The 12,175-nt window shown below is 38.9% G+C and overlaps 1 protein-coding gene across 7 annotated transcripts in view; it reads left to right on the top strand.

Annotated features, from left to right (window-relative positions):
* LOC121517482 (teashirt homolog 2) overlaps nt 1-12,175 on the top strand; it is a 235,374-nt gene that overhangs the window by 120,244 nt on the left and 102,955 nt on the right. For all 7 annotated transcript variants that reach the window (XM_041799295.1, XM_041799292.1, XM_041799294.1 and 4 more), the window contains 2 exons: nt 764-886; nt 11,460-11,571. The gene's annotated coding sequence lies outside the window, so the exon portion shown is untranslated. The remainder of the gene's footprint in view (nt 1-763; nt 887-11,459; nt 11,572-12,175) is intronic.

Raw genomic sequence — 12,175 nt, 5'->3', positions numbered from 1 at the left:
GAAGTGACATAGATGAGCAGTGTTATTCCAAAACCTGGACTATTTTCAACAAAGAGCCCTGAGAGCACAGTGACAAAAATAACTGAAAACACTAAACTACCAGCACAAAAATCAGCATTAATGGTACCAAGAACTAACTGTATCCTTTTTTAAATCAGCTGAGGATGATTGACCTGTGGAAACTTCCAGGATCCCAATTAGAGAGTCATTCATGGGTTAATGAGCCTCCTTATCTGGCATGATACATCAGCAGGCAAACTTTGTATTTATGCTAGTGCTTACATTTAATTTCAGTTTCTGTTTCAGTTTGCTTCATTGGCATGAACAGATCAGTTACTGCCAAAGCAGTGTAAAAAATAAAAATGCATTAAATATTTACACATATTTGCATATTAAATAATTCGACATATAATCAACGTACAATGAAATAAATCTGATTAATTAGATAAATCAATAAGACTACAAAATGATAGAAATAAAAATAAAGAATTAAAAAATACATAAATAAGTAAATAAAATTCAGTGTGTCTGTTGGGAAGAGACTGATTGATCATTTATTGTTTGTGAACAAAAGTGATAGGAAGAACAGAGCTACACTGCTAAGACAAATGAGGCTATTGAAATGATTGATGCTACAATACTTTCCAATATGACATGTTTTTGAATGAATGCATTCTCTGTCATGTTAAGAAACAATGGTATTGAAATCTTTGCACACTGGTGTAACTGCACTAATACAGTTCTTTCTTTGTGTGTGTTTTAGGCATGCAGAGCGATGATTCTCAGCAGGGCCTTAAATGCCACACCTCTTCCATCCGAGGCCTTTTCACCTCTGGTCTTGGGACATCCACAGCCATGCTCCGCCACCTTGTGCTCCGTCTTAAAGGTATGGACTTTGTTATTTTTTAAGCACACTGTTTTCCCTTCCCACCTGGTAATATGCAAGGACATCCAGAGCATGACCGGGGTCCTGTCAATCCCCTTTTCCCGTCTGATGGTGCCCTGATGTGGGTTTACTCCCCACATTTGTGCCTTAATCAGCCTCAATTGGTGGCCTAAACATGCCTTAAAGTTCTGCACAGTAGAGCATGTTGACTAGAATATAGTCCGATTTAGACATCGTGGAGGAGGTTGCTTGATTTTATCATCAGTAATACTGTCGCACAGTTTAAAATTCCGGTTCCATTATGGCCTTAAAAACTACAACAGCCCCTTATTTCAGACACTGTACTGGTGGCTTATTTCACCCGTAGTGTGTCTCAGTTTAATACCAGAGAGTGTGGGCCTTTAACAGAGTCACATTTAGTCTGACTTTCATTACCGGGCCTTCAACTTTCATACAAAGAGGTTTGTCAAAACATCATATATTTATGTGGAACATTTGCTGCGTATGGGGAAGGAGAAAATCAATTTCCCACCCTGTTGATAATTGATCGTTTTTTCTGAGTGTACTAGAGTGATGACATGGAGGTCTATCACATTTAAAATAGCAGGAATCTATCTATCTATCTGTCCATCTGTCTATCTGTCTCTCTGTCTATCTATCTATCTATCTATCTATCTATCTATCTATCTATCTATCTATCTATCTATCTATCTATCTATCTATCTATCTATCTATCTATCTATCTATCTATCTATCTATCCATCATCCATCTATCTATCTATCTATCTATCTATCTATCTATCTATCTATCTATCTATCTATCTATCTATCTATCTATCTATCTATCTATCTGTCTATCTATCTGTTTCTGTATTTCTATCTTGTTCATCTATCTGCATTAAAATAAACACATTTTAATAAATTCCTCTTCTTTTCTGCATCTTCACAACAAAACACGGTCATGTGTAAAACATTAGGCAGAGCCAGGCTTGTATTCTTTACTGATTTAATTCCTCAGTCTGTGAAGAAACAGCGTCATTAAGCCCGTAAACCTTCTCAAAATAAATCCAATCCCATAAATCTACCTCTGAAGGAATCTGATACTTTTAAAAAGTGACAGTGACTGACCTTGAGATTTATTTTTGTCACACCAGAAACTGTCTCCCTCAGCAACGAGAGACGTGCCTGTCCAGATGGTTTTGTGTGGCATCGTCTTGCTAATTGTCAGTGATGCCATCAAAGGGATGTAGCAGACCTGACAACTTAGCTGATGAGCAATAAGATGAGTATGAGGGGGGAAATTAGAGCCAAAAACATGTGACAGTTATTTTGTGCAGCATACCTATGCTTTTAAGCACTTTAAATCCTTTGTTTCCTGCATTTGTTGCAGACTTGAATCGAGTAGAAAGCAAAGCTGTTATTATTAAACCAGGGTTCAAAATAGTCATTTCTGCGTAATTATTATGCCTAATTACATTATGCCGGCTATAAATATCTCTGAAAATATAATAATTCAGAAATAATTGGCCCATAATAACAGGCTGTATTAAATAGGGCTCTAGAAGCAGCCTCAGCGGTGAATAAATAACATGTTTTCCAAGCTCTCACCTGCCTTAAGCTCACTTTAAAGTTGAATAGGCTGCAGCACAGACGCCCAGCAGTGCGTCCCCGGTGACTGTAAAACATGCAAGACAAAACATATGACACAGGGGATGATCCTGACCTGAGAATGACATGTGCTAAAGTACATTATAGTCATTGCCAGGATAAAGGTCACATTGACTCCTGGTATAAATTAGACAGGACAGCTCCAGCATACATGGAGTGTCAAGTGTGAGGAGGTCTGAAAGAAAATCCCTCGGATGTTTCAGGACACACACGCTCTAACACACAGAGGCGGACGGATAAAAGTGTCTACGTCTCGCTCTCACTTGTGATTAGCACACTTAATCATCACATTAAAGGAGAAGTCCGCGCATAGTTCATCATACAATAGAGACCCGGGGAGTAGAGTTTTCCCACGGAAATGTCTAGATTCAATTAAAAAGGTCTAAAGCTGTGATATACAGTATATGTTTTTTAGTTCCATTCATATTCCTTCAAATATTTCCAATTGTTTTTAAAGCCAGAGATGGCCCTGTGGCTCATGCCTCAGGGCATGCAGGTCTCCCAGGTCCAAGTCTGGCTGGCTCCTTTCCCACATATAGTTCCCCACTCTCTCACCCCTGTTTCCAACTCTACCACTGTCTTCTTCAATATAATAGCATTAAAAGCTCCAAAATACACACACATGGACAAAATTTTTTGCTCACTGAAAAAACTTAAACTGACAAAAGTAATATTAATTAAAATTTGCTAAAAATTAGCGAATGAAAATCAGACAATGCTTTTGAGTTTTGGTACAACAGAACCATTTTAAAAAACAAACTAAGACATTGGCCTGGCCTAAATTGATAGTACCACTAGAAATGATGTAAAATAATATGACCACAGGGACATGTTAAACTGAGGTGTGTCCTGTAATTAGCCTCACAGGTGTCTTCAAAATTGTAATCAATCAGTCAGCTAAGGAGACAGTTGTCCCGGGACATTTAAAAGACAATTATAGACAAGCATGTTAAAGGTAAAGGCTATAAGACCATCTCCAAGCAGCTTGATGTTCCTGTGACTACAGCTGACCGTGCTATTCAGAAGTTGAAGGACCACAGGACTGTAGTCAACCCCTCTGGACATGGCCACAAGAAGAAAACTGAGGAAAAATTGAAGAGTTAGATTATATGAATGGTAACCAAAGAGCCCAGAACAGCTTCCACATGTATAGTTCTACTTTCACCCAAAATAAGTACACAGTCAGGCACAACAGTGCTCATCATTCCCCACAAACCTCTATGCCAGTGGGTCCCAACCTGGGGTCCAGGTACCCCAGGGGGACACCAAGGATCTGAGTGGGTTGGAAGGTCATGTCTGCTCAAATGCCAAAATTAGCTGTGCATGTCTTTTAGAAATCATGATTAGAAACACAATGTATCATGGTGTATTGGGGCCTCCTTTACAGATGAAAAAAATAAAGAGGATCAGTCGATTTTTTGGAAAAATTTTTCTTTAACAAAAAAACCCCACATTTTTAAAGCTTGTTAAGTCATATTTACAGGAAACATAACTCAGAATTTCAGAGTATAGTAATACACAAATTCACAAGGAAAAAAATCTAAATTTAGATGTTTAGAAAATTGTAACTTTACAAGAAAAAAAACTTGGAATTTTTGAAAATCATATATATTTTGATGTCACATTTAAATCTGTAGTTTTTAAAGTCATAACATTAAGTCAAACATTTATGTGGAACCAGCCTGAAATCAGGGCCCAGATTACAAAAATGTATCTTCTAAATCTGGATGATATTCTGGGATTAAATCACAAATATTTCCTTATTTATCAGTGCCAGTAAGAAGCATTGTTTGATCAGGCTCTCAACTGCAGGACTTGTGTTAGAAAAACTGCTTCAACTGGTATGACTTTCTCCACACAACTGTCTATTTTTGACTCTATAATCTCAAAAAACTGTGTAAAGAGTTATTCTAGTCAAAATGCTGAATTTTGAAATCTGAGTTTTTACATTTTCAAATCTCTTGTGAAAACACACCTTTAGTCATGTGGATGAGTTGTTTTGGTGCTTGAAATAGGTCTACTTAAGCCTTAGGTTGACAAAAATCATGAAATATATGGATTAAATAATAGGTAAGTGCAGAAAACATGTCCAAAATTAGATTTTGTCATATCATTTTTTGAGCATAAAGTGATGCTGTCATCTTCATCACTGCTTCTCAGTATTTGTTCCAGGCTTCTTCAACATTTAAACGCTTCGCCATCATCAAAGATCAACAGGTCTGATTCTTTCCTCTTGCTTCTGTCTCTCGCCTTACCTCTCCTGCAAAATCTATGATAGGGAGGGCCTAAGAGTGTTAATTGATTGGGAAAGGATGATGGAGGCAGGAGTCAACCAGTGATGCACAATGAGAGGTGGCAACTTGTGCCCATTGCTTTCTTATTGGCCCTATAACTCCGGCTGTGAATCACATGGGGTGGCAAAGGAGGGCTGAAGTGGAAGAGGAGATTCTCCTGTTCACAGAAGAGTTTGAACCGCATTTCTACGACGTGAAATGACAAAGATAGAAATGTAGCAAAAACGCCTGGTGAGTGCTTTGACCTCAGAGGGTTAATGGATAGTTTATACATAGATCTTCTAGCTTGAATGAGTGTGTGTTGGCCTGTTATGTTGGGATTTTGTCCATGAAAACAGTTCAAATTGAGGTTTAATTTTACAAGTGTGTGGGAGGGACTTAGCTTCTCTTAGATAGAAGTAGGGGGGGCCCTAAGGAAACAAAAGTTTGGGAACCACTGCTCTGTGCCATAGTGGCAGAATTCACATCCTGTGAATTCAAACCCTGATTCTGGTCAAAAAAGTAGAATAAAAGTTAGATTTATTATCTCTACTGTTTATACCCTTAATGATGAAACTCACAGTTTTCTGCTGCAGCTGCAGATCTATATTTACATGTTGATTTAAGGCCTGCAAGTGTTTTCACTAAGAATACCCCGTTTGGATCAACACTGAGCATGAGAGCAGACTTTTTTGCTCTCAAATACAAAGAGGAGAACGACTTGAAAGGAAATAAGCAAATGAATGCAATGCCTCATTAGGCGGGTTTTATTTGACCGTAGCCAATTAGAGAGCATCTGTAATTTAAAACAGTCAACCCTAAAAAAAGACTCAACTAAGAGCACATTTCTCTCGTGGGAGCGGATCCTTTGCCTTGTTTTCATTCAAATTATATTTATACTAGTGACATTTTCTATTTGAGTGAATATAAATAATACACAGAGGACGCCGGGGTTCAGAAATATGCAGGAATAATGCGCCTGTAGTAGCAGAGGTTGCTAAGTTGAGATGAAAGAGCAGGGTTTGAGGGATTTCATGGAAGTCAAGGCTGCTCCCACTCTCATGTGTTCGGCCTTGGTCTCGCTGTGCTGACTTGTTTTGCCGTTTGCTTCGGGATCGATACCTCTCCCTCCGTCTTAATCAACGACCCGCTGAGGTATTTGCGGGCTGTTACCTTAATGACACAAAGGTGCGCTTTTGAGAAACAGAGCTGCAGTCAGGGTTAGACTGACAGCTGTTGGACCGTAAATCACATCGCCACAGTGTGGATTAATGTGGTGGCGCTCCTCACAAACAGACACAGCGCTGAAATATTGATGCACAGAAGATTCAGAGTCTTGATCCGCATCAAAAGACACAACCAAAAACAAGATCCCGGCTGCTTACTTTGCAGGTAGAACCTCGTGAAAAATAGTAACACCTGTATTGCTTATACTGGTTGTTAAGCATTGGAATAAAATTTTGTGCAATATGCATAACCAAATGCTGGAATAATGAGCCATCTGTATGTGTGGTCCCTTCCTTGGAGATGCCAAGAACGGCACCATCTGTGATGCAGCTACCAGCTGTTTTCCTTCTTATTACATGTTTATTAAAAGCTGAAGTTGTCCTCTTCAGGAAGAGTAAAAGAGAGCACGGGTGGCAATGTCGGTTATCTGATTGCCTCCATCTCCATTAGAAACAGACTTGAGCTCCGTTCCTGGTCCTATAAAACTACACTAACGGTTTGAGCAGAACAGAGGGAGTGCTAATTAAATACTGCTTTCTTTTTCATCAGCGACACGCAGGAAATTAAGAGAACAAACAGGAGATTGACTGGCAGCAAAGCAACAAACATGAAAGAGGATGAATGAATCTAATCCTCCAGGACTGGAAATAAATAAATAAACCATGTCACTTACCCCACCTTCGCTTAGCCCTTTGGGTTTGTATTTCAAAAACCCCTCAGCAGGGTTTAAGAATCTTTTCTATTTGCATTGTTTTCAATTTTCAAAACCTATTAGCAAGCTATCGATCGACCACAATTGAGCATTTATGCACAGCAGGCAACCTACATCCCTCAAGTCAGAATCAGATCACATCTCCCGTAATTGAGGGTGGCAGAACTGCAGACCACCCTCTGCAACTGTCAACAAATTTCAGGAGCTCAAACTAAGATGCGTCAGGGATGCATCCTGCGCCGAGTGATGGACACCGAGAAGGAGAACTGGAAATGTCCATCAGCATCCTCTGCCATGTGCTGAACAAGACAGGTCAGGTCTGAATAGACACTGACAAACCCAGGGTGGACACACTGTCGACGCAGACTAAAGCAATACCAAGGGACAAGTGACAGGCTGCTCTGATGCCTTACTTAACTGCAGAACACACACGCACGCACATGCACATGCACGCATGCAGGGAGGCGAAAAACAGCGCGTGGCAGATCGGACGACCACGTGCACACCCGTCCATATGGACTGACAGGCCTTACACCCTTACAGAGGAGATTAGAGGAGCTAATATGAGAAGTCAAAATGCTGAAGACTGCACTGTGTTTAAATGTAAACTGCAAATGCAGAATGTATTCTAAAGCTGCATGTAGATATTTCTGAGTGTGCATCTGTTTCTGAGGTGAGTGGGTTCACTCTGCTCAGTGCTCAATAAAACAGACTAAATGCCATATATTTCTGCCTGTGTAACAATAACTTGCCATTAGATAAAATGGTATCTGTTTCTAACTACCCTTCATTGTGTATTTTAAGCTTTTTTCCTAACTCTGGTCTCCATAAGTTTTAAGGTACCTTTTTGGGTTGTTAGAATGCCTTTGTTTAACCATGTTGCTTTAGCCATTTTGAGGTACCATGTAGTGTTTGTTTTGGGGTCTTTGTTTTTTGAATAGTGTTCTGCTTTTCTCGGGCTCCCCTTTGTTTTCTATTATAGGGTGTATTTTCCTCAAACATTTCAGCCTGTTTTCAGGTACCCATTTGGCAGTTTTTATTGTCTTATTTTTATTGTCTTTATCTGTCTTACTGTCTTAAGGTACCCTTTTATGGATTTTTTAAAATGTCAGTTTTCTTCTTCACAGCATGTAATGTTGCTCGGGTCATTTTGAGGTACCCTATATTGTCTGTCCACTTGTTTTAAGGTTCCTATTGGCATCTGTTTTAAGGATTTTCCTTTCACATTTCTGGTTGCTTTTAAGGTACCCCTTTGGGAGTTTTATTGTCAAGTGTCTTCTTTTTAACTCTCATCTCCATCTGTTTTAAGGAACCATTTATTTGAATTCTCAGTGTCTTCTTCTTCCTAGCATGTGATGTAGCTCAGACCATTTTGAGGTACCCTATGGTGTCTGTTTGCTTGTTTTAAGGTTTCTGTTTCAAGGGGCATTTTGTTTTCACATGTCAGCCTGTTTTCAGGTACCCGTTTGTGTTTTTTTATTGTCTTGTTTTAATTGTCTCCATCTGTTTGAAGGTACCCCTTTGTAGATTTTTTGGTATCATCTTCCTAGCATGTAATGTTGCTCAGGCCATTTTCAGGTACCCTATTGAAGTGCCTATTCCACTTGTTTTAAGATTTATATTTTCATCTGTTTTAAGGAGTATCTTCTTTTCACATTTCAGCCTGTCTTCAGGTACAGTTTTTATTGAATACAGTCTTCAGTTCAGGAAAGGAAGCAGAAAGCTGTGCAGGGCCAGGAAGGACACCTCTGCTTAGCTTAGGTGGATTCAGAGGGGCTGCACTTTAACAGTAGTAGTTCTTAGTAGTAGTGCTGTTTTAAGGAGCCCTTTTAATGTCTGTTTATTTCTCACATAGTAGCACAAATATGAGGTTGCAACAAGCTTTAAGCTATAAAGGAGGCAGCTGGGGTGGAGGAGGTGAAGCTTTGCCAGCAGCAACAGCAGCAGCATGGTGCATCGGCATTAATGTAAGCAGAGATTAGTGAGAAGCATGTCATGTTAAAAAAATATCTGATTGCAGTTATTTTTGCTCGTATAACAAATTTTCTATAAATTTATTTATTAAAGAGGATTATCATTTTTGTCTCTTGTTTTGATATATACATAAAACACAAAAAAGAGGATTTTTGTAAACCATTCTAAAAAAATAACACTTAAATGTTTGCATAATGTGCATAAAATCTCTTCTGGTGAGAAAATGAATATATTAAACTGGTATTTTCGCACATTCTAAATTAAAGAAAGATTGCAACTTCTGTGATTTGTAAATTGCAGCAGGCCATTTTGCAATTTAATCTAATTTGCGATTAAATGCCTTGCCCTAATCTATTTTCAAAAGGTTCAGCCTTTTCCAAGTTCATTTAAGCTGTAATATCTGTGGATTCCCTCTAAAAATGTAGCCTGACCTGTTTTTGGGTATTCTTAAGAGCCTGTTAAAGATCAGGTTTCTTCCTTTTCTTACATGCTGCTCTGTATTAAGTCCATTTTTAAGGGTAGTCTTAAGCATTGATGTATGCTCCTTTGTAAGATGTCCATGTGGACTGACAGGCCCCCCACCCTTAAAGAGGAGATTAAAGGAGCTACAGAGGCTAATATGAGAAGTCAAAATGCTGAAGACTGCACTGTGTTTTAATGTGATGAGAATTGTAAATGCAGAATGTATTCAGGGATATTTCTGAGTGTGCATCCATTTCTGGGGTGAGTGTGTTCACTCTGCTCAATGCTCAATAAAACAAACAAAATGCCATCTATTTCTGTATAAACAATTACCTGCCATAGATTGTAACCTTATTGGATCGAGTGAAATGTTTGAAATAAATCATTAAAGGCGCTGACAGGGCATTTATCTTCACTCTTGCTTTAATGCTCTGTGCACAACACACTGGATGAACTCAGTCAAGGGTGTGCGAGGTTTTTTTTTTTTTCTTTTTTTCTCGAGTTAAGCCGGGCCCCAGTGTGCCTCAGTGTGTGTGCTTGTAAGAGCAGCGTTGCGTGTGTCAATCCTCCTGTGGAGCCATGTTCTCAGAGCTCTTCATTTTGAAATCAAGCATAAATAATTAAGCCATTTCACAAGGCTGCTTTAACGATATATTACATGAGAGGAAATAGGTCAAGCAGCAATGTTAGAAAGATTGTTTGCATGGGTCCTATTGGGTTAAAAAAGACGCTGAACAATACCCCCCATCCCTACATGCTCCATATACAGTTCTTACTCTGAGGAGTGACTGACAGCTGCAGCTTCACACTCATTTTCTTACAGATGTGAGTTAGGCTTACATCTGGGTCAAAGAGCCTTTCCACCTGAGATCATATGTCAACTTTAACCTCTCCACAGCAGGCTGATGTTCAGCAGCAGACAAAGGCTCTGACAAACAAACACTATTGGATGCATTTGATAGACTACTTTAATGCTTTATTGGCAGATGATAAACAAATATAAACGTTTGGCATATTGTAGCAAATTAACATCATACATATTGGGATTTTTCTATGTCTTTTAGAAATAATAGGTTTTTTTTTTATCTTAAGTCCATCAGAAACAATGATATTATTAGAAATATGATGTTCAGTTGGGGGCTTGTAATAATACAGTAAATTTAGAGTGTGTAAAGGAATTTGTAACTATATATACATACATTCCTGCAGCATATTATAGTGGAAAGAGCCCACCTGAACTAAAAAGCAATCTGTGTAAAGTAAGAAATAAGTTTCCGCCATATATGGCGCTAAGGACTGCCACAACTGGTACATGCACACAGCCAAGGTCAAGCTCGACAGACTCTCTTTTCTCCAGGCCTTTTCACCCCTGGTGATACTTTCAGGGGCCGCTGATAGATTTTGGTCCTTTGGGACTTTCACAGCACGACGGAGGGCTCGTGCCAACTCTACTACCTACTCTGATGATACCCTAGATTTTGCTTACTGACTTAGGTGTTGCCTTTAAGCTCTTTTTTTGCAGTTATTGTTCAGCTTGTTTTAAAGTACATTTTAGTGTCTGTTTTAGGGTCTTTTTTCCTCTTTCTGACATGTTTTCCAGCATGTTTACGGTACCCTACAGTGTCTGTTTTAAGGTCTCATTTAAAAATATTATTTTGAATATTATTCTTTCTGAGCCTCTGCACATTCTGAGGTACCCTTGATCATCACCTATAAGGCCTTTCAGCTCCTTTATAACTTGTCATGTACTTTTAAGGGTACCCTGATGTGTTTTCTAATGTCTGTTATCTTTTAGAAACTTTGCTCCGTCTGTTTTTGGGTACCCTTTAGTGTCTGTTTAAGGTCACATTTTCTTATTTCTAATGTGCAAATCTGCCTGTTTTAAGGAACCCAGTTGCACTGTCTTAAAATATGTTGTACTCCCTCCTAGTATGTCATTCCAGTATCTTTAACACCTGACCAATGTCTAGGAGCTTTTTCTGCCCTGTTTCATGGTACCTGTTATTGCTTTTATGATTATATGTAATTTCTTTCCTTGAATCTTTTAATATATCTGCTTCCATCCTTTTGCCTTTACTTGAAGTCTGTTTTCCTTCTTTGTCACAGTTGTTTGTCTTAAAGTACCTTTCATTGCCTCCTTTTTTGTTTGTTTTGTTTTCTTCCTTTCTAAAATGATTGATGACAAAGCCCTGTTTGGTTAAGTTTAAAAAATAGATCATTAAGTGGCTAAACTCAGTACTGATGTCTTTTTTTGCAGAACTGAACCAGTGTCCTGGGTGAAAGTCCTGTGATGATGTTGCTCATCTGTTGCCTAAAGTCTCCTCTAAAAGGGTCTACACTGGTCCTTCTGATACCTCCCTGTGCCCCAGGTAAGGCCTGGAAATGATCCCTCAATCACTTGAGTGATATACTAATCATTGTGACTTAATGTTCATAGGGGTATGAGTTTAAAAAGAGTAAATAAGAAGTGTCTGACACACAATACCTGCATACTGTACATTTCAGCCTCATATTTCTTCAGCATGAACTATTTGTGCAGCACAACAAGACGATGGCAGCACAGAATCAAAAGTAGTCACCAAAATGAAGTGCCAGGTATTAACACCTGTCAAAGGGAGAACGACAAGTACCCACTTGTCAAGAACATTAGGTACAAACAGTGTAACAATAGTGTCTGTGTCTCCATAGTACACTATGAAAATTGTGAAAAGGAGTAAGTTCTGAGTGATGTGGAAAAAAGCTCCAATGATCTCTGTCATCTGTTACATTCAGCCCTGAGGACAAACACGCTGAGTCCCACAAAGCTCCTTTAACTGAGCTTTCAACAACAACAACAACAACAAGAAGGCTCACATCAGCTCCTTCACCTACTTTCAACTGTTCGTCTTACACAGGGCGGGACCACACGCTTTTGTGTGTGTAACCATCAATACCTTTTCTTTTACTGTGTCACTGAATGGATTTTAACGTGGT

The sequence above is a fragment of the Cheilinus undulatus genome, linkage group 11, assembly GCF_018320785.1.
Source record: "Cheilinus undulatus linkage group 11, ASM1832078v1, whole genome shotgun sequence".
In the NCBI taxonomy this organism is placed as follows: Eukaryota; Metazoa; Chordata; class Actinopteri; order Labriformes; family Labridae; genus Cheilinus; species Cheilinus undulatus.
Note: the sequence above shows the minus strand (reverse complement) of the source record. Positions and strands in the feature narration are given on the sequence as shown.